The sequence below is a fragment of the Natator depressus genome, chromosome 2 (assembly GCF_965152275.1).
Source record: "Natator depressus isolate rNatDep1 chromosome 2, rNatDep2.hap1, whole genome shotgun sequence".
NCBI lineage: Eukaryota > Metazoa > Chordata > Testudines > Cheloniidae > Natator > Natator depressus.
In genome coordinates this window covers 173,347,768-173,370,366 of record NC_134235.1, presented here as the reverse complement: position 1 = coordinate 173,370,366, position 22,599 = coordinate 173,347,768, and the positions used below count along the sequence as shown (strand labels likewise).

General features: G+C 43.5%; 1 protein-coding gene across 1 annotated transcript in view; it reads left to right on the top strand.

The window, feature by feature from the left end:
• Positions 1–10,380: 10,380 nt before the first annotated feature.
• The window catches only part of RALA (RAS like proto-oncogene A), a 51,948-nt gene continuing 39,729 nt past the window's right edge, over positions 10,381–22,599 (top strand). Inside the window, exon 1 of the mRNA XM_074945313.1 lies at positions 10,381–10,612. The gene's annotated coding sequence lies outside the window, so the exon portion shown is untranslated. The remainder of the gene's footprint in view (positions 10,613–22,599) is intronic.

The window sequence follows — 22,599 nt, the reverse complement described above, 5'->3', positions numbered from 1 at the left end:
GTTAACACCCTGTTCTTTCAAAAAGTGTCATGGAACATATAATAATCAGAAATGGTTAGAACCTAGTTTTAAATCTCATCCAAAAGACAGAATAATGCCCTCCTGCATCTTGCTGGAGCATTCGTCAATATCCACCAAAACTACTGAACAGCCACCACCATTTCCTAACATAGCATGGCCAGTCTTCCATGTTAGCACTATCCAAACTCAACCCTGCTTAGCTTTCAAGAAGAAGGTCACTGCCTAGACCGTTATGGCTAAAGGTCATCAACACTACACTGTAGCTTTTTATCCTTCATTTACTCACTACTTCTTATCTACAATTACAGTAATAAGTATTTTGTACATGAGAAAGGACTCCCCCCCCCCCAGTATCAAAATCTCAATGCCTGTATTTCACTTCACTAGAACTATATAGCCTGATTCAATTTCACTTCATAACTTATAAAATCAGACTCTTAGCACTCAAAGTCTACAGTGTGAGCCACGTAACACTGCTAAGCTTTGGCTGCTTCCTTTTCTCTCACCTATCATTATCACAGAATCCCATCTGTTGGAAGGCTAAGGTTTTCTAGGCAGACATGGGACAAAAATAGCTTTGTGGCAAATGATCATGAATGTAAAAATGAAATTACACTAGTTTATCTAATAGACCTATTTTTCAATCTGGGAATAATTGGGAGGTGTCAAACTATCGTGCATGATGGCAGCATTGCTGTCCCCGAATATTCATTGCTTGGATCACCTCTCCCATGTGGAAGGGGAACACAGACCCTGATATAGATAGATAGATGGATAGATAGATATAGATATACAGAGGGGGGGGGGAGTTTTCTTGGCAAGGTCTTAGGGGCCACAGGAATGACTGATTACTGGTACAGGAACTACTTTCTTGCTCATCTGCCATCTCTAGTCCTTCTAATCTTTACTACAGAATTTTAATAATTAAGGGCCAGATTCTGCCACTTTTATTCATGTTGAGTAGTACCTTATTCAGTTGAAACCAGTGGAACTACTCACAAATGGCCTGATCCAACACCCACTGAAGTCCATGGATTAGCTCCAGCTGAATGAAATGGGCATGCAATCAGGCTCAGCTTAACATGGTAGTGCAGAACGGAGCAGAATTAAAATTACAAGGATATGTTTTAGGTCCAAATTGAAAATGGTACATCTGGGAGAGAAAATAAATGGAAGATCGAGGGAGAACTGAGATGGAAATTCAGACAGGGCTATCGGTAGGAGGGATAGAGATCACTTGGGGGACAGAGGCAAGGAGGTAGGGTGGCAAGACCTCACAGCATAATAATACCAAGCTCTTACACGGTGCTTTTCATCTGTAGCTTTCAAAGAGGTCAGTGTCATCCCCATTTTACAGATGGGAAAATAGAGGCACCGGACAGGAAAATGACTTGCTTGAGGTCATCTAGCTGTAGAGGTAGGTCCTGAACCTAGCTTTTCTAAGATTAAATCCAGTACTCTATCCACTAGGCCACATTAGAATAGAGACAAGGTGAGGAAGACATGAAGGAAGAAAGAAATAGCTGGTGAAAAAGAATGGGCTAACACAAAGGGAAAGGATGTAAAATAATTAGTGATTGAGCAAAAACATGAAAATGCAGAAGAGGAAAAAATGGAATAGAGAGAAAAGAAAATACAGCTATAGAAATGAAAGAAACAAGAAATAGCAAGAAAATTCATACAAATTTAAGAGCAGAAACATGAATTTATTGTATTGACCATATTTTTATGGTATTATCATGGTAGAAAAGGGACAGCTGAAAGGACAGAGGGTCTACTTTAAGCCAGTGGACTTAAGCTACTGTTGGGCCAATAGTGGGTTGGAAAGGAGTCTTCAGACTGAAATGTTCTGGTTGAACTTGACTAGGATCCTCTCTCTCTTTCTCTCTATATGCAGAGAAAAAGAGAAACTGTATGTGATGCATATAAAAGTTTTATTGGTATAGTTTTGGGATGAACATATTATTGAGGCGTGATGGAGCCATGAGTGAGCTATGTAGGTCACTCCAAACCAGTACCAGTAAAATCTTTATACCATACCTCATTATCACATCATCTCTATGTGCTATAAACTTACAAAGTAACTATTACCTAATGTCTTTCCAGAAACTCATAACATTTTCTCAAATAGCTTTTATAGTCATAATGTTGTAATTTCTCTGTTCTGATTTCTCACAGCCTGTCAAGTGCTATATCCCATTGAAAGTAGAGGATTACATCTAGTGAGAAGAAACTACCCCTCCTAGCCCTGATGATTCATGAAATATCTAGCTTTAAACTTGCCAGTACTCCTGAACTAAGTATTTGACATTGCATCTCAGAGGCTTCTGAGCTCTATACATTCAAAGAAGAAAACATTTCGGGACAAGAAAAATGGGTTTTATTTTAAGTATACCTGAAGTTTTGGAATGCTAGAAGTTATACAGCAGAGAGAGATTATTGGGCAGAGTGCAGATGATAAATGCAATTTATCTCATTACCCTGCAATTTATTACAGTAATACCACCACAAAGATTTGGGGTGTTCACAATCTGGACCTGAATTTTGCATCCTGAACATATCTAATTTTTATTATTTGTTTGCATTTCAGTAGCACCCCAACTGATTGATATCCAGATCCCGTTGTGCCTGGTGCTGTGCAAAAGTGTAAGAGACCATCCCTGCCCTAAAGATAAAATATATATACTATAAATAGATAAATCAGAGAAAGGGAGGGAAGGGAAACAGGAGCCCAGAGAGGCGAAGGCCAAGATCCTCAAAGGTATTTAGGTATCAAACTCCTATTGATTTCAGTGGGAGTTAGCCACCTAAAGACCTCTGAGGTTCTGGGCCAAAGTGTCTTGTCAAGATCCCACATCCAAGCCAGACAACAGAAATGAGGTCACTTGAGTTCCATAGTAGTGCATAATTCACTAGGCCATGTTGCTTCTCTCACTGTTACACTGTTTAGAAATATTAAAATGTTCATAGCTAGACAATACATATTTTGATTTATTATTATTCGTGCATAATATTGGACAGAGGAAGTTGAAACTTTCTAGCCATTTACATTTTTCATTGGGTAAGACTGCTCCAGAACACACAGTCCTTGAGATTAGTGGTTTATTTCCTTCAATACTGTTTCGTAAGGTGTCAATTAATCTGCAAGCAAACCCCCTCCTACACACTTATTACTTTAAATATAAAAGGCACGTTAAACTTAATATAATTGTGCACCAGTCTTAAAAGAGGAAAAGCAATTCATGCCTAGGAAATACTACCACCCCCATAGTGATTATAGTTCAACAATATCTTCCAATGGAAATGCCTGCCCACCCACAGACACAGAAGATCCCCAGCATATACATTTTCTGCTGGAATAGGAGGTTGCTCTCAAAAGCAGTCAGTAGTTTCTATCCTCTTTCTGTTTTGCTCCCTAGATAAATAGTGCAATATTCAACCCTCATGGATTTATAGAAATCTTACAGGAAAAATTGGCATTTTTTGCATGGTAAAGCTGCACAGACTGCATTTTCCGATGAGAGTGGCTCATTCATGTATGTCACCACAACCCTAGGCTAAAATTACAGTCTTAAATTATATATATTTTGTGTGTGTATATATACTGTGTATTATAATACGAAGATAAATTGAAAGAGAAAAGCTTTTGCTGCTTTGAATTTCATACTCTGTACTGGAATAGCACAGCAGGGTTTATCACAGGCATTATGGCATGATCTTTATACTGCATAGCATCAAATTATTTAAAACAACTGAAGTTCTCAGTGTAGCATTCTTAATATTTAAATTATTATGCAACATCAGACCTGACAAATATAAAATTGTATAAATCTGTGGTTAGTTACACACTAAACATTTCCATGCATGTTTTGTATACACACATATGTGCTAGTACATGTGCTGGTAGACAAAAACAGACAATTGCCACATGCCTAGAAATCCTAGTTCACAGCTGTAAAGACAGGCAGGACCTGATTCTCACTGCCTTGCACCTTGTGTTTTAAACTGGTCCAGAGAATTGAATAGACTTTCACAGAAATATTTCTGTTGATCTTAGGTTAGAAAGCTTATTTTTTACACTCCCCTATCACAGGTGTAAATAATTACACAGATGCAAGGTAGGGGAGAATCAGGACCTTGGGTTTATAGAAATAACTTCTTACAAAACCTAACACCAAGAGAAATATTCCCATGACATTTTTTCAAAAAAATCCCAGTGGAACAATTTAAGAAACAAACAACCCAGTAAGTGTTCCACTGAAGCCTTTGCAACCCCATGTTTGCATGAGAACCTGAAAGTGAAATTGATTATTAAATGACTCTAAGCAAACATAAAATTGACTAATCTATTTTCATTTTATAAACTGAGTGAAATGCAAAAATTAAACAAACATAAATAGTGAAAAAATATATTTGTTACATAAGTAAAGAAGTTTGTTTTGTAAAAGCATACAGAAGATTAATTGATATATAAATCTAGATTAAAGTGGAGTTGTAGTGTTAGAACTGGATGCTGAATTCAATGGGAAATATGGAAGCTCCATGTTTTCCTTTAAGATTCTGTCTGTGTTTAAGAACTGCAGTAAACTCTTATCTTGTGTTTTGCATGCATCCGAATGTTTAATGAACCACAGAAGTACAATCACTGCTAATGTGTGACCAGATGGCAAGTTAGCTATGCTCACATTTCCCACTTTTCAAAAATATTCAGTTTTAAATCAGAAAGGGGAAAAAGATATTGTGAAATAGGTTTTGTTACCATGAAATATAAAACTTTTTCGTTTGGGCTGCAGGACAAAAATGACATATGTCATCTCAAATGATTGACAGCTGGCAGAACTATGACTATTATCTAACAGGCAAAAGAGTCAATAAAATCATAGATGTTTATTTAATGGGAAAATAGTTGCTTTTTAAGACGTGATCCAATTCTCACTACAATCAATTAAAAGACTTCCACTGATTTAAATGGGATTTCCATTGACTTCAGTGGGAGAGGTCCCTTCCTTCTGTACAGTGGGAAGTGAATGAGGATGATTACCCGTTAAGAGGGATAAGGAAACACAAAAGACTGAGAACAGTTGCAGTATACCATGCTGACTCTCAGCCCGGCATTACTATTAGCAGCCCTTTCACTACCACAATGGATATTTGGAGCTCCATGGGATTTCAGGGTGCATGGCTGACTGGAAGGAGATCGTGAAGCTAGGGGGCAGTCACTCTAGGCAGCATTAACATCTGATTCACAGCTTCTCCCAGCCTCATTACAGGAGGGTAGTGCAAAGTTGCAGAACAGAGAACCAACAACAGCACAGCGCTGACTCAGTCACAGTTCCATGTGAGAAGACCATGGCTATTTTGATAGAGACACAATGACAAAGAGGACAAACACAGGGATGCATTTTAAGTGGCGCACTGCAACGTTATTAAACTTAACACAGAGGAGAGGCGCTACCCACCCTGTTACCATACTCTTATCTCCCAGGCATGTTAAGTGGTTCTAGTTCAGGGGTTACAGGGCTCCTACCATATAACTCAGGGCAGATTCTCCTCAGCCTACCACTAGGACTCAGCTCACTATTCTGAGTCCTACGTGCCACTCAAGGGGGACATAGCATACTAAAGTGGGGACCTCAGCCCACAAAGACCACAAGATCTTCCCCTACCCTCTGAGGCCCATCAGTGAAATCCCAGGTCTTTTACTTCTGGGAACCATTCCTTTTAGCCTTTTAATCACACTAGAAACTGGCCACAAGCTGCAATGAACTAACATCCTTACCGACTACTATCATTAGTTATTAAATCCTATTCCTATTTAATTTAAACTGCACCTCCAGGATCTGGTGAGGAAAATGAAAAACTTCTTTAGGCCTTTGCCAGTTTGACCCCCTGGGATGAAAAAAGTTGTCTCTCACCCCAAAACAGGTGATCGGTCACTCACAGTATCTGTAGAACACAGCTCTGAGGCTATCAGTTCAGGGCAAGAAGGATAGAGCTGCTGAAACAGAGCCAGAAGAGACTTTAGATGGCCTCTGCTAGGGTTTAAATTAATGAAAAAGGAGGGCAAGGGACCAATCAGCTCCCTAAGCTAGTGAATGAGTGGCTAGAGACTCTGAAGGGAAGGGACACCCTGCATTCCCTCACCTGGTGTTCTTCTTCCTTGTTCAGCTGGGGCTGTCCCAAATGAAGCCAGTGCCATCAAGTTTCCCACCTGCTGAGGTGGGTGGCTGGCATTATCAAAGAGGACACATTCTATACAGATGCTCCAAGATCTGCAGCCTTGGGATCCCCTGCTATCCCTCGGCTGTGTCCATATACAAGGTCATACTCCTATTCCTTCCATGCTGCTACTATTCCCACTCCTAAGAAGCAGATAATGTATGAATTTCTCCCCAGGGTGAAACATGCAGAATGTTTTGCATCTGTTTTCCTCTGCTTTCCATAGATTTGGTGATATTTAGCCCCAGGTTATCAGATTTCTCTGATTTAGTTTTGCAGGGTTAAAAATAGGTCAGTTTGTGTGGATGAACATGCTCATAGGATTGAGCATTTTATTAGAATGACTTCATTGGACTGTTCCCATGTTGTGATATCGTACCACACATTTTCTAAAGCTCTATGGGAGATGCAAAAATTAGCTCATAATAAACAGGGATGCCAAAGAAGCTACATCCCAGGGAAAGATTGACCAAACACTGGCTAAATGCCTAGGATTTGACATTGTGGAGAAAAGTGAGAACAGAGATCAGTGTTAAATATTATAAAATGTTCAACCAGCTCTACAGCTGGTCAAAATATTTTTTAAAAATTTTTTTGCACATCCCGCCTCATTATTTTTGCACAAATCTCTCCCCCCCCCCCGCATCACCATCCTCTGCATCCATTGTTGAAACAGTGTTCAAAAATTTTCAGCCAGCTCTAATTACCAGTGATGTCCTGAACGACTAGACTACTGAAGTGTTACAGTTTGATAAGCCAAACATAGAGACAGGGACTCACTTTCGAAAATATAACAGGGTTTAGTGTTTACATAATGGGACTAAATTGTGCTGTTCTTAATTTTGAAACAAATTTATGTTTAAATCAAGGGTTTATTAGTACAAGATATGGTTATGAAGGAGTTAACAAGGAGCTCCCCTGAGATATTGTTATAACACTGAAATGTGGTCTCCTCCTATTATCTCTGTGTTTTGCTTGGCTACTGTAAATCATTCTGCTCTGATTGGGCACTGAGTGACCACAAAATATAGAACCATCTCAACTTCTGACTACCCCTTCCTTCTCACCTTCTCACTGTAGCTAAATTCAGTCTTTTGAATATCTTTCCCCTGCTTCTCTGTCCCCTTGAGGAAAGCTCTGGTCTTTTTTACCCTCACTAAAAATAATAATCTTTTTAAAATTAATGACACGTGCCCCAAACTGTTCCTCCCAGTCACTAACACACATACACCCCGCCCCCACCAGATATCAAAACCCACTCCAAACACACTTCTGTTCTCAACATCTTATGACAATCTAATGAAAGATTTCACAGGTTTTGGTTTAAAACCGTGGTCTTCTCAGATATGACCCTTACCTTCTAAACCAGGGGTGGGCAAGCTTTTTGGCCTGAGGGCCGCATTGGGTTTCTGAAATTGTATGGAGAGGCTGTGCCTCCCCAGACAGTCAGGCATGGCCTGGCCCTGTCCCCTATCCAAGCACCCCTCTTCTTGCCCCCTGACGGCCCCCCCCAGGACTCCTTCCCCATCCAACCCCCCCGTTCCCTTATGACCCCCCCGGGGACCCCTGCCCCCCCACACTCTCGTTCCCCTGACCACCCCCAGACCCCCCGCCCCAACTGCTCCCCGCCGCCCCATCCAACCACCCCTTCTCCCTGACCACCCCTGGACCCCTCACCCCTAACTGCCCCCTGCCCCTAAGTGCCCACCACCACCCCATTCAACGCCCCCTCTCCTTCCTGACTGCCCCCCCACCCCCTGCTCCCTGTCCCCTGACCCCCCCCCCACTGCCCTATCCAACCCCTCCTCTCCTTCCTGAGTACCCCTCTGGGACCCCTGCCCCCATTCAACCCCTGTTCCCTGCCCTCTGACAGCCCTGACCCCTATCCACGCCCCTGACTACCCCCCAAACTCCCCTGCCCTCTATCCAACCCCCCCACACACACTCCCTGCCCTCTTACCGCGCTGCCTGGAGCACCCATGGCTGGCAGCACACCTGCACCAGGACAGGCAGCTGCGCCGCGCAGCACAGAGCACCGGGTCAGGCTGGGCTCTGCAGCCCTGTTGCCCAGAGCATTGAGCCGCGTGGCGGCATGGCTGCGGTGGGCGGGGGTGGGAACAGCCTCCCGGGCCAGGAGCTCAGGGGCCGTGCAGGATGGTCCTGCAGGCTGGATGTGGCCCACAGGCCATAGTTTGCCCACCTCTGTTCTAAACAGAAGATTATAGATAGACCATGGTAGTCTTGATTAACTCTCTAGCCTGAAAAGCCTGTTCTGACCATAGTAGGATTTCTGGCTGATCATCAGAGTCAGGTGGGTATCTTAAAAAAAATCCACTAGTACTCGCTCTAAGAGAAATCTAATTTAACTTTGAATGTGTAATACACAAAGAAATCAAGAGAGTTAGTTACTAGTATTCACAGATAATGTAACCTCCAGCTTCTTAGATATGGAAGTATGTACACATAAAGCAAGTTTACATGCTTGCAGTTAAGAAAGTGATCCACTAATGGAACCAGAAGATTGCTGATATCATGCACCCTACTACATCTGATCAAGATGGCTGATGTCTCATGCTATATCTAGTATTTACAAGTTTTTCATTAAGAAATACAATACAACTCTGATATGAAATCTCATTTTGCAAAACTCAGAAACAAACCCACTAAGCTGGTTTTGGCCTCTAAAAATCCCTAAATGGCCTGGGTCCAGCCTCAAAGAGACACTGCCTCTCTTTCTGTGATAAACTGATGCTAGATCCCTGTTGTTCTTGTTTTGTATGCAATTGTCCAAGTTATTGCCATGTGTAAAAGGGAGGCTCGGTTAAGGGCAGACCGAAAATCAGGCTGTTATGTTCTAATCTAAAACTGTGTTGCTGCTAATTAACATCTGTGCAGACTTCCTGAGTACGTGCAGGAAATACTTTGATGATTGGATTGGGAGCTTGGAATGTATGCTTTTCCCAGTTTTCTTTTTTCCCTCCATATTGTACTTTTTGCATTCTTACTATCTCTTCTCATCTATCAACCTAACTTGGATTTTTTTTAACTGCTTCTTAAGCCAAGTTCCAATCAACAATTAAAGATAACACTGAGTGTGCCCAGTAAGAAGTCCCCTGTCTGCATACCGGGGGATTTCCTTCTTCCTCCCACCTTTTATTATTGCCTTCTATTTTCTTTTGCTTAGGGCTATTTTCTAATAACTGCACAATCACTTTAAAAGTCCTGTGTGTTGATCAGGCGTTAATACCTGTACTATTATATAATACATGCCAATTATTACTTCACAGATGTTATATTATTTGTCTCTAATTAATTTGTGATATAGTCTGAAACCTGACAATTTTAATAAAATTGAGATAAAAATAACTTAAAAACACACACAAAATCATGAAATTTGGGGCTCAAATTATACTTAGCAGTAGGGTGCACTCCCACCACATCGTGGAGAGTTTGGGCAGAAAACCCTTTTGTGCAATTTAAAAGATTCAGAAGTTGGAAGTTAGACTGGGGTGGGCAGGAAGCGTGGAGCTTTGCTGATGCTCCCCCACCGTAGTTTGTATATGCTGTTGAACAGATCAGGGGAGAATGAATTAATAACAGTAACATTACAACAGGACACCATTATATTCCAGAGTTAACGCTACATTGAGCTGAATGGGGGCAGCCCACAAATTGTGGCGAGCTAGTTCGGCAGGCTGTCTGCAGATCCAGGAAGGCAGCACTTAACTGGGACAGTTTTCTTTGCAAGAATTTATTAAAATTTATTAAAAGGCTGGAAACATTTTTTGCGGGGGGGGAAGAGGAAGGGAGATTTGGGATTTCCTCCCATGCTTCTCTCTCAGCCCACAGCTCAGCATACGGGGCCAGCGTGTGAGCACCAGCCCCGCCCCTCCACAGCCCCGCCCCTAGTTCCCCTCACCTTGGGTACGCTCCCTTCTTCCCAGCTCCTCCCAAACCCCGCCCCCGCCACGCAGAATTAGCTCCTCCCCTTTCGTTCCGAGTCCCCACGCAAGCCCCGCCCCTCCCATAGTCCCGCCCCTCCGTCCCAGCCTATTAGAGAGGCCGCGGCCTCACAGCTTCCCTTATAGTACGAAGTACTGTTGCTCTGCTTCCCCCGGAAGTCCCTGCCTGCGTGGCTCCACCCCTACCCGGAAGCAGGTTCCACCCGGGCCCGGCCGGTCCCCGGAAGCAGCCCTGTGTGGCGGGTGCTGGTTGCAGCCCCTGCGCGGAGCCAGAGTCTCTCCGCAGCTGGGCGGACGCTTCCCCGCCCCCCTCAGCCCAGCGCGAAGCCGTTTCTGAGCGCGGCGGCCGGAGGAGGAGTCGGGGGTGGGCGCGAGACTCGCTCAGCAGAGCCGCCGCCACAGCCGGGCAGGTGAGTCCAGGCGGAGGGGCCGGTGGTCGCCCCCCACCCCGCACACACCGGAGAGGGCTCGGTGGCCCCGGGTGACTCGCTCCGGGGCTTCACCCCGCACGGCCCCTCCCCGGAGACTCTGGCTGCGGCGCCTTAGGCGGTTCCTCCCGGTCCCAGCCCGCTTGTGTCAATGGGGCTGGGTGGGTCGGTGCCTCCCGCGGGGCGCGACCTGAAATCCCCGTCCCCTGAAGGTTAAAAGCCTCCCGGCGCCCTGCCCCTCCCGGGGTGGCTTCCCGGCCGGTCCCGCTGCGGCAGTGTCCGACGCTGGGGCTGCCCCTGCCGGGAAGGCTCATTCATTCCCGCCGGCCGTCTCTCATTTGCTGTCCGGAGCTGGGCGCTCCCTGGCCAGCCTTGGCGTGAACGTGCTGGGCCGTCCGCTGCGGGAATGGGTGGGGACCTCGTCCCAGAAACTCCTACCCTTGATCTTGTTTGGCGTGTGCGTGTACTCGGATGAAGCTGGAAATGAGTTGCCTGAAATCAGGGGTCTTTGCTGTAACGCTTTAATAGTTCGGGTTTGATTGATTCACTCGGTTTTAAAAATGGCTTTAAGCCAAGCTTGTATTTGAACATTAGAACAATAAAACTTGAGTAACCCAGGTGGCTAATCTACAAACAGCGGGCCACACCTCCGCTTGAACAATGGAGAGCGCCTATTTTATCCATGTAGGAATGCTTTTTTTGTTCTAAGCGTACTTCGGTGTGTGTCTTCTGATAGCTAGTCTCGCCTTCAAAAACTGACCGAAATCTGTCAGAGCAACTGAATTCTAGGGTGTTGTGTTCATCACCATCTTAGGCTGCATTTAAGAGCCGTTTACTGTAAAAACTTAATGGTCAGTGGTTCTTTTGTGTGGTCTTAATCTCATTGATCTTTAACTGTAATGTCCTGCATAACTAAAACCATAGGAAGGAATACTAAGTATGTATATTGCGTTTCCTAAATTCTTAAAACTTTACATTTCCATTTGCTTGATTAGGCTTATAATGAATCAGTCTTGTATTTATATATACCTTTGCATGTATTTGAGAACTTATTTGCATAACTTCAGCCAAAAATACTGAGTTTCTTATTCTGTTTGAATCCCTTCAGAAATGCAATTCCAACAGACTTGTATTCCATGATATACTGGTCAGGGATACGTTTGTCTGTAGTGATCATGTGTGCTAAGTGTTTGGAGGTTTGATGTACATTAACCAACTCTGATTCTGAGCACTGCTTCTTTTACTGTAATATTCTGGCTTGAATACAAGAATATGCATGTGTAGCGGTATCATTGAAATGTATTGGTAGGAACTGATGGTCAAAATTCATGTGTTGGGAAATTCTGAGTTGGAAACTACCTCAAAATTTCATGTCCTATCTCAGAATTTCTTTTCAGCCAGGAAAATGATTACAGCAGGTGATGCCCTCACAAGAGGGTTGGGTAATATACAGCCCTCCAACAGTCGTCTTTATACAGTGCTCAACATCAGTAGAAATGTTCACATCTGGCTTTTTGTATAAGCATATCAATCTATCAGCCAAATGTGCTGTTAATATTTCTAGCTCTGTTTCCACAGCAACATTTCCCATCTAAGATTTTAAATTTGGGCTGTGTGGGGTTAATCAAGGTTGAAATGCAAAGGGGGTTTATCCAGAACAGTGAATTGTTTAATTTCAGGAGGAAGATGGTAGTTGAAAGGAATGCAGATGCTAGTTTGTTTCACAAGGGCTATCATTAGACTGGTAGTTAAAAGAGAGGTAGATTTCTCTCCCCTTCCCCATTTCATTCACTGAACAGGAGGCACCTCAACAAATTTATGTTAAACTTCTGCAAAAGTCTTAGTAGTTGGAATATAACGAGGAAATATTGAGTGACTCCTGAGGATTTCCTTCTGGAAGTTTAATGTAGATTTTCCTTTATATTTCACTCTTGTGACCCTACGTGTTAAAGGTAACAGTTTCCACCATTTGGATTACTTTAGAAATGTGTATTATCAGTGTTGGGGCTTCTGTTTTCTGTCCCCCATTTTTATAGGGACAAAATAATTTCTCCCACTCCTAAAAAATAAAACACCTGGCAAACCGAGCCAGTGGTAGAGTGAAATAACTGGATTATGGAAGACAGAATAGTGAATTATTCTCTTTCTATCGTGGACTCATTTGAGCTTGCTTTCAGTCAGCTTGGGTTCTGCCTAATTGAGGGGAAGGATGCAGTTTCATGATGCACTAATATACATCTTAAGAATTAGACATATTTCAACAATGTCCACAAATAACGGATTAGAATGCCCTAGTTAACTATCTAATAAAAGAACCAATGTTGTTGCATTGCTTTTTCCTTCACAATGGATTGTTTATCCTCCACATGTCCAGTTTCACCAACTGAAGCAGCATTGGGGAGAGAATGATAGAAACCACAAACACATCTGGCCATCTCATATGGTGTCACCATGCATAAACTCTGTGGGAACAAGAGGAAAGACCTCTTCATGGGAACATATTTACGAATAGACCCCTCACAAAATGGGGAGAGGGGAGAAAGTAATGCTGGATAAAATCTATTAAGGAAAGGCAAGATAGGAGCAATTGGATGTTAGAAGAGTTTGGAGATGGCTACAGCCCAAATCTTGCTTAAGTATTTGTTCACTGCCATAAGAACAGTTTGTTTTTTTAATCCCTCTTTTGTCTTCTGCTAGGTGTACTGCACTCCAACGTCCCTGAATATATTCTTTAAAACATGAAAATGCCCCCTCAACTGACTAAAATAACTTACAAGACATGGGGAGCATTACATTTTCATGTATGCGATTGTCTTTAAACATGTTACATTTTATATCTAACGTGAGAAATTACTGCTGGTGCAAAGGGCTGTTAGAAACTGAGGCATGGCAAACTAATAAATTGAGGATTAGCATGTTATGCTGTCATATGTGCTAAAAGTTGCTTTGAGGACCTTTTTGGAAACTGGCAGCATTCTTTCTCAGCAACCTCAGAATTCTAATGGAGAAGAAGTGATAGGCACAAAAATATGTAGGTTTCAATGACAATATATTAACAAGAACAAAGTAAACTTGTATAACATTGTGGCAGATTTTCTAAATGTAAATTGATAGCTTCCCCAAAACATTTCATACCTTCTGAATTATTCTAGCAAAGAAAATAGCTATTTCATGATTACTCTGGCTCTTGGGGGCTTGGTGAAAATCTACTCTTGGCAAGTAGGAAAGTCTCATAAGCAAGTGCTATTGGCTGCAGTCTAAATTTTCATTTAAATGTTTAGCCCGGGGAGCATAGTCTCTCTGGGTCTGCAGACAGCTGGCTCTTATGCCTTTTACCAATGCTTCTGAGATTCCACAAGCCACAAAAGTGAACTGATCAGAGACACATTTGTTTTCAGTTTCTCAAATCTCTGTGGCAGCAGTGAAACTGACAACAATCAAGTCAGTTTTGTACTGCGGAGTCTTGCAAAAGCTCAGTAACAGCAGAAGCAGGTGTTGTGAAGGAAAATCTCAAAAATGAAGTTGGGTGGGAGGGGAAGGGTGGAATGTAAGAAATCAGCATCACCCTTTTGCGGCATAAGCTGTAGTAAAGAGGGTTGGTTGCATAGCACTCTGCAAACATTATTTGACTTCCAGTGTTTTGGATCCAACTATTTTATAGTTAACAAAAACACTCTTTATCCAGGTTTTAGAGTGGTAGCTGTTAGTCTGTATCAGCAAAAAAAAAAAACCCACTTCATCAGATGCATGCAGTGGAAAATACAATAGGAAGTTCTCAATTCTCCAACGAAACAACTTCAAAAACAGACTCCGAGAAACTGCAGAATTGGAATTGATCTGAAAACTGGACACCATTAAATTAGGCTTGAATAAAGAGTGGGAGTGGATGGGTCATTACACAAAGTAAAAACTATTTCCCCATGCTAATTTTTTCCCTACTGTTACTCACACCTTCTTGTCAACTGTTTGAAATGGGCCATCGTGATCATCACTACAAAAGATTTTTTTCTCCTGCTGATAATAGCCCACCTTGATGGATTGTCTCTGTGTGTGTATATCTATATATCTCTCTTCCTACTGTATTTTCTACTGCATGTATCCGATGAAGTGGATTTTAGCTCACGAATGCTTATGTCCAAATAAATGTTAGTCTGTAAGGTGCCACAAGTATTCCTTGTTTTTTTTACTTTTTCCAATATATGTTGGATTAATACCAGTGGAATTCACAGAAGATATTTTTCTCCCTGAACAGTCCTAGAAATCCAGGTTTCTATTTATCTTTTAAATAAAACTTGTGACAGTTATGGTATTATGAAGGTTGCTGGTAGTGGCCTTATAGGTGGGGTTGCAAATGGAGGGTGTAAAATGGCACATAGGGTTTAAAATAGAGTATAAATACTATTAACAAGAGAATCTGTTTTATTCTAAATTGCACGGATGTAGTAGTAACTTGACTGGCAGGTCTACCTACGCTTGGGAGGCTTTGCCAGTATAGCTATACCAGTGTCCTATACTGACAAAGTGCTTATAGTTGCAAATGCAGATTATACCCCAAAAGCTGTGCCTCTGCCAATATATTTCATCCTCCAAGAAATGCTGTACTGAGAAACAGTCTTGCTGGTATAACTTGGTTTACACTAGGGCACTTTGCTGGCACAACTGTCTGTTGCAAATCACACTTCAGACTAGCAAAGCTATGCTAGTGGAAGTTTCTAGTGGCCTGAGGTACTATACAAACCAAGGCTGGCAGAATCTGGCCCTTAATCACTTTGCCTGTCATTTGTTACTCAAGGCTATCAAAATGAGAGCACATTGGAGGTCAGATTTAATAATTTTATTAAGATGTTAAAATAAAAAGAAAACGGTACAAAGTTTAAGCGTAGAAGTTTCTGGTTGTCAGGGAATAAGGTACAGATTATCAAGAGGTGCAAAATTCAGTTTAGGATCGGGTGGCGAAAGGAATACATAATCTGCAATATCCCCGATTGGGGGTAAAAGGTTAACGGGTCAAAGTACAGACATTGAGATATGGGGGTATGTTCATATAATGGCTATGTTCAGGTGTGGAGTATGAGTGGATACAATGATGAGCATGAGGATGGAATTGCCCTCGTTTGAGATTTAATGTTCAGTGAGTTTATGGTTCCAGTTGATAATGGTCCAATGGAAAAAGTCTCTCGGTCCCTTTCTCATAGTTGATGCAGAATGTCGTTCTGGCTCACCTCCTGGTACTGTCGGTGGCTGGTGATGTGTTCGATGTAGATATCCCCGGACCATCAGGTGGTGTCCGAGACCACGAGGCACTGCATGAGCTGTGCATAGCGTCGACTGATCCCACAGGTCCACAGCACATGCTCGTTGCAGGGGTCCCAAGGGCCCAGGGCTCCGATGATCAGGGCATCCATCTGTACCTCATAGCCCTTTGCTTTCAGGGTGTCGGCCGGGGGGGCGTATTTTTCCAGCTTACGAGCTCGGGCTTCACGGAAGGCCGGGATCCTGTTCTCAATGGAGACTGTGACGTTGACGAGGATGATCTTTTTCCGGGCCTCGTCAGTGACTACCCCATCAGGTTGCAACTGGCTGTCAGTACCGGGGATGGCACAGTTCAGGGTGACCACCCCAAGGTGTGGTGTGATGGCTTTCACCAGGCGATTCTGGATGGCATTGTGGTGCAGCTGCTAGGCTCTGGAGTGGGGCTTGCAGCTACACAGGACGTGGGGCAGGGCCTTGTTGGAGTAGCCGCACTTCCTGCAATGCTTGTCTCGGTTTCCGTGGCGGACGGCTCTGTTGAGCGGGACGCAGTTGAGCTGGGCACGGTGGATGAACCGCCAGTCAGCGAAACGGGTGAAGCCATCCCCAGCGAGGAAGTGGTTGCTGGCGTCCCACTTGCTGGTCAGTTCCAAGGCTTTACCCTGGTCCGGTTTACGCTTCAGGGTTTCCATGTACAGTGAGTGGATGGCTGCCTTCAGGGTCCTCTCCAGCATGCCCCGGCGCTCGGGGTGACGGTGGTGTTGTCGGACCTGATCTGCGGCACCAGGACTCCCAGCTCCTGGCGCTCCTCGCATCGCTCCCAGCAGCAGCCGATGCGCTTCCCCAGGCGGTGCGTGGCATTGCAAGTGCGGGACCACAGTGAAGCAATGTCGCGATGTCTTGGTTGGAGGGGGCTCTGCCAGTCCACTTCCTTGTCGCGTCATGGAGGGTGTTTGCGGCAATGTTCCTTACCATGGCATCGGGTCACGTCAGTAGGCGGAAGGCGTGGGTGATCACCGCACTGTCACACAGGTTGCCCATGCGGGGGATGTTGGCACTGCCATGCCTATGGGTGATGTAGACCAGCTCTTTGCTGGCTCTCTGGGGAAGGAACAGCCACTTCACCAGCTGCCAGACAATCTTGTCTCCCTTGTTGAGGGGTACCTTTGCCACAGCAGATCCCCTTAGGACAAACGAGATGCAGGGGATCAGGAAGGTGCTGAGGGCATTTATCTTCTGCCACGGTGCTAGCAAGGAGGCGTCTATTTTGGCGGTGTCCTGCAAGATCTCCTGGATGGCGTCCTCTGGTGTCTGCCGGACACGGAAACCCGTTGGCATGCCAAGGTGCTGGTATGCCTGCCCCTCTGCCAGGGGGATGACTGGCTCGCCCTGGATCTGGAACCCCGTTGTCTGCACAGAGTCTCTTTTGCTGCCGTTGATGTGGAGAGTTGCGCACTTCTTTGCATTGAAGCAGAGCCCCATCCAGTTGGCAGCTCGGCTGGTGGCATCTAGAATATGTTGGAGGCTCTCTGGGTCATCTGCGGCCAGGACATTCACCCTCTCACCGTGGAGGTTGAAGCCATCTGTGCAATTGGAGATTGCTCACAGCAACGTCTCCATGGCGAGGTTAAAGATGATGGGGCTGGGGGGACAGCCCTGCTTAACTCCTCTCCGGATCAGGATCTCAGCAGTCTCCCCTTCGACCGAGCAAGTGGTGGTGCTGCATCCCTCGTACACTTCTCAGATCACATGAAGGAAGTTCTCTGGCATCCCAAACTCCTGGAGCGTGGCAAAGATGTGGTGGTGGGGCATGGCCCTAAAGGCGTTAGCTGGGTCGACCCAGCTATTGCACACTGCCTCCGCTCCCTTCTGACCGTTTTGATGGTGGTTTGGAGTACAAAGTTGTGTTCATAGCAGCCCTCGCAGGACATGAAGCCTTTCTGGATGGAGCTGATGGCTCCCCTACTCACCAACCACTCCGTGATCCTTGACGCCAGGCAGCTGGCGTAGAGCTTGTACATCATGGAGCAGAGGGAGATGGGCCTCTAGTTGCTGGGGTCATCCCGCTCTCCCTTCTTGTACGCCAGTACCGTCATGGCCTTCTTCCAGGAGCTGGGAGTGCGGCAGAATCGCTTGCACTGGTTGAAGAGCGTGGCGAGGACCAGGCAGCTGGGATCTTGCTTTTTCGGGAGGCTGTGGGGGATGCCGTATTTCCCAGGAGCTGTGTTTTTTGTTTTTGAGAGTCTGGCCATTACTTCCTTGGGTGTATAGTCAGTTTCCAGGACACCTGCTTCATCGATGCAGGGCAGGGGGCGGAGGCCCTCTGGGCGCTGCGTGTCACTCTGGGCTATGCAGTCGAATACATCCTTGAAGAAGCTGCAGAGACATTCAGATGGGATCGTGCAGTAGGGTGAGGGCCCATCTAGGATCTCCCTCATGGCCTTGGAGCGGTTCGCCCAATACAGCTTTTGGATCCTTAAAGCCGGTCCTGGATCGTAGCGGCGGCTTGCGTCTCTAATTCTGGCTCCCCTGGTACTAAACAAATCAAGCAGTGAGAATTATCTTGGCATGAAAATTATTAAAGGACACTTGTTCTAGCAAGTTATGTTAGCATTACCAGAATTTTCCATTGTTAACATACCACTTAAGTAATACATCACCTGAATCTTTAAAGCTTTGCTTCAAAAACTTTAAGCACAAACAACTCTTTAAACCCACGAAATTCCCTCTTTATGGCTGGCTTCTGTGAGATCAAGTTTTGTAACCTGCAAACTGATCGGGACAGTGATTCTTACTATGTAATTGCACAGACTTCGGCTTAGTGGGGCCCTGATGGTGACTGGGGTCTGAATACTACTGCAGTTCAAATCTTGACTTTTAATCAAGAGTGTAAACATGAAGTCAATAAGCTAACCCATGATCATAGAACAGATGAGCAAACTATGTTCTTAAAGGTTGGAATCACAAGTCTAAGTACCCTATAAAATAAAAACTGGTGTAAGCATATGACTCTGCTTATTTATAGCTTGTGCTGCTCTTAGGTCTAAAGCTGATGTAAATCCTTGCTTTTAGTCTTAAACAGTTTTTTCATGATAGAATATTGTATGCAGTACAGTTCATAGGAGTGCCACCTACTTAATTGCTAGCACCTCTTACGTTGGCACCTTGGATATTTGTGTAAGTCAATCCATGAACTAATGAAGCATAACTCAGCCTACTTTGAAGGATCTGAGCTCACTGTCAAAGATGGCATAGAAGCAAGATACATTCTCTATAGACGGTAGCAAATAGAGACTGACGTTGCACTCATGTGTGTTATGGAAATATGCTTATGAGTGTAAATACAATGTAACTGGAATGTTTTATGCAAAAGGTCTCTTGTAAGGTTATATATATATTCCTCCTATTTGTATGTATCATTCTTCTATCTGAAGCTAGAAATATAAAGTATAACCTGGGGTCCTATTGTAATTATGCAAAATGTAAGGCATTGATGGTGGTTTAAAATCTTGATGGCTCCCATTGACTAGGACAATTGGTTGTAAATTGGCTCTGTTTACTTGCAAGCCTTCCTGTGTTTGTAAGCCAGCCCAGGAAGAATGGAGGCGGGGGGTCATGTGACATGTGATCATGTGACATGAAGCTGAAATCCATCTTAAATCTCGTACTTTTCCATTTAGAAGGAGGGGTGGGGACCCAGAGAGACAAGATTCCCGCCTTGGGCCAAAGCTATAAAAGGGTGTGGAACAGAACAAAGGTGGCTCTCAGTCATGAGAGAACCTCTAGTTACCACCTGAGCTGGAACTAAACCAAGGACTGTACCAGGAGAAATGATTGGATCCAGACTAGGAAGGCATCTAGTCTGTGAAAGAAGCTTATTGGACCATCTCTGAGCGTGAGATATACCTGTAAACAGTTCCTTAATGTATTAAGCTTAGACTTGTTGGTGTTTTTGTTTTGCTTGGTAACTTATTTTGTTCTGTCTGTTATGACTTGAAACCACTTTTTCTTAATAAAATCACTTGTTTGTTGAATCCAGAGTAAGTGATTGATACCTGGGGAAGCAAACAGCTGTGCATATCTCTCATCAGTGTTATGGAGGGCGGACAATTTGAGTTTACCCTGTATAAGCTTTATACAGTGTAAAACCGATTTATTTGGGGTTTGGATCCCATTGGGAGCTGGATGTTGGAGATAACCAAAAACTGCTCAGCAGGTCACTTAGTCTGCAGCTTTGGGGGTGTGGACCAGACCTGGGACTGTGTTGCAGCAGGCTAGCATGTCTGGCTCAACAAGGCAAGGTTCTGGAGTCCCAAGCTGGCAGAGAAAATGGGCTCAGATGTAATTTCAGCATGTCAGGTAACAGTCCCAAGGGGGTTTCTGTGACTGAACCTGTCACAGACTTGGAAGAAAACTGAAGTGGAGAATGTAAGGCACCTACATGCACTTCTGAAGAGGACTGAGCTCTATGATAAAGTAGGATTTAGAGTTTCTGAAGAACAGTCATGTTGGGCCAAATGGTTTCTTCCTGTTGAAGAAATTTGCCCTCTAAAAGGGGTCATGTTAGTGAGGGCTAGAAAGACTCTTTTCCTAATGAATATTGTGCAGCGCAAGAACAAGAGGAAATGTCACTATCATATTCAATAAATCAATATTTTACATCTAAATGCTGTGGGGACTTCCGCCTTAGAGTGCTATTTCTTTCTTGATTGTCCTTTTCCTGTTAAATACTAAAACTCCAGTGTGTATAAATATAAATGGGTGGGGATAAGGAAGTTGTACCAGTGTGGATTTTCCTTCCTCTTCTGTTGGCTTGTCTCAGTACTCATTTGTTTTATATTCACTACAGCATAACAGTGGAATAGCTGAATAGACTTGTCTGAAAAAGACTAAGTTTTAAAAAGCATTTTAAACTTATTCCAAAACTATTAAACTAGAGGCTTATTCCTATCCTCTTTACTCAAAACAGTCAGCTGATGTTACAACACAAATATAGCAAGGTAAGATGCTAGTAACTTTGTGGAAAACAGGTTTTAAAATTCAGTTTTTGTTTTTTTCCTAGCAACTTCAGCTTTTATCTTGTAATAGCATCTGCCCAGGTAGATGCTGTCATTGCATTATCTGGGCCTAAGTTTCTAAATAACTTCATGTTTTGATGGGCAATCTTATTTGGAAACTTGCTGCTAAGTAACCCAGTTTTCATCTTAATGCTAAATGTTAATGTTTAACTATGACAACAGTTTGAATCTGTCCTAGGACCAACACTATCAGTACTCTTCATCCTTACGATAACCAAGGAAAGGGAAAAAAACATGTAACTGTTGGGAGACTTTGTAATATCAAATTGGTTTCTTCCTTGACATGTAAACTTGTATCCGATTGGCTAAATGCCTTGTAGTACTTTTAAATTAAAACCAAAACTTTTAGCATGCACAGCTACAGAAAAATGTAAATCTCATGACCCTTGAATTAGATGAGAACTACACACGAGACAGCATAGTATGGTAACTCGAACAATGAAACTGAGTGAGTGAACTGATTCTTTCCAGGCGTCAAATAAGACTAAACTGTCTTCAGAAAGGGAAGAGACTAAAATTTTTTCCTGATGTTAGTCTAGTCACATGGAAAATTAAGATAATTTGCCCAAGCATGTAAGAACCTTGTAAATACATATGAAGCTTCTGGGATCTACAGCTGCTGAAAATGTGCTTTAAAACTTTCTCCTCCACTAACAACTCTAGAACTGAATCTAACCAAAGATGACAACTAAGACACACAAACTCAGACAAGCTCTGACATTTTAAAGGTTTGTTTTTTTGTTTTTTTTTCAAACTAAGCTACAAGTGCAAGTTAAATGTTGATTGCAAGAAGTGGCTGGAAAATTGACTTAGTTTTTCAATTGTATTTTGTCCAACTTCCTGTTTGAGGAAATTGATAGCTTTAGCCAAATATCAGAGTTGCGTGTCAGACATGTAAAACCTAGCATTCTTTTGTCTTACTGGAAGTTAATGGAGTGCATTGCCAAGTAGAGAAGTGTCAGGACCCTGTCTCACTCTGTCCTGCTAGCAAAAGGAGGCAACACACATGGGAGGAACTTGATTCAATTATAGACTACAAACTGTAAAAAGGTTTGGTTTTAACTATGGAGTTCTTGAGTGCTTGCACAACCACTGCTTCATCGTGACAGGTTGTAATGATGCTGGTTCTGGCGGGACCCAACTGAGCATGCCGATTCAGGACAAATTGCTAAAGCAGGGCAGTTACAGCCCAAGGCTGGGGTTTCTATGCACACCAAGGCAAACCAAACCAGCCCAGCCAAACAGAGAAGACTTTGGTTTTACCCCACTGGCTAACCACAAGTCACACAAGCAATTCCCTTAGACACTCCAGTTTTCCAGTGCCACTCGTTATGGGGACAAATGGTTATGAAAACCAATACCCCAGTAAAATAATAAGGGTTCTCTCGATCCCAAAGGACCAAGCCCCAGACCCAGGTCAATATACAAATCACTCTGTTGCCAATCCTTTAGAATTTAAAATCTAAAGGTTTATTCATAAAAGGAAAAAATATATAGATGAGAGCGAGAATCAGTTAAATGGAATCAATTACATACAGTAATGGTAAAGTTCTTTGTTCAGGCTTGTAGCAGTGACAGAATAAACTACAGATTCAAATCAAGTCTCTGGAGTACATCCACAGCTGGGATGGTCATCAGTCC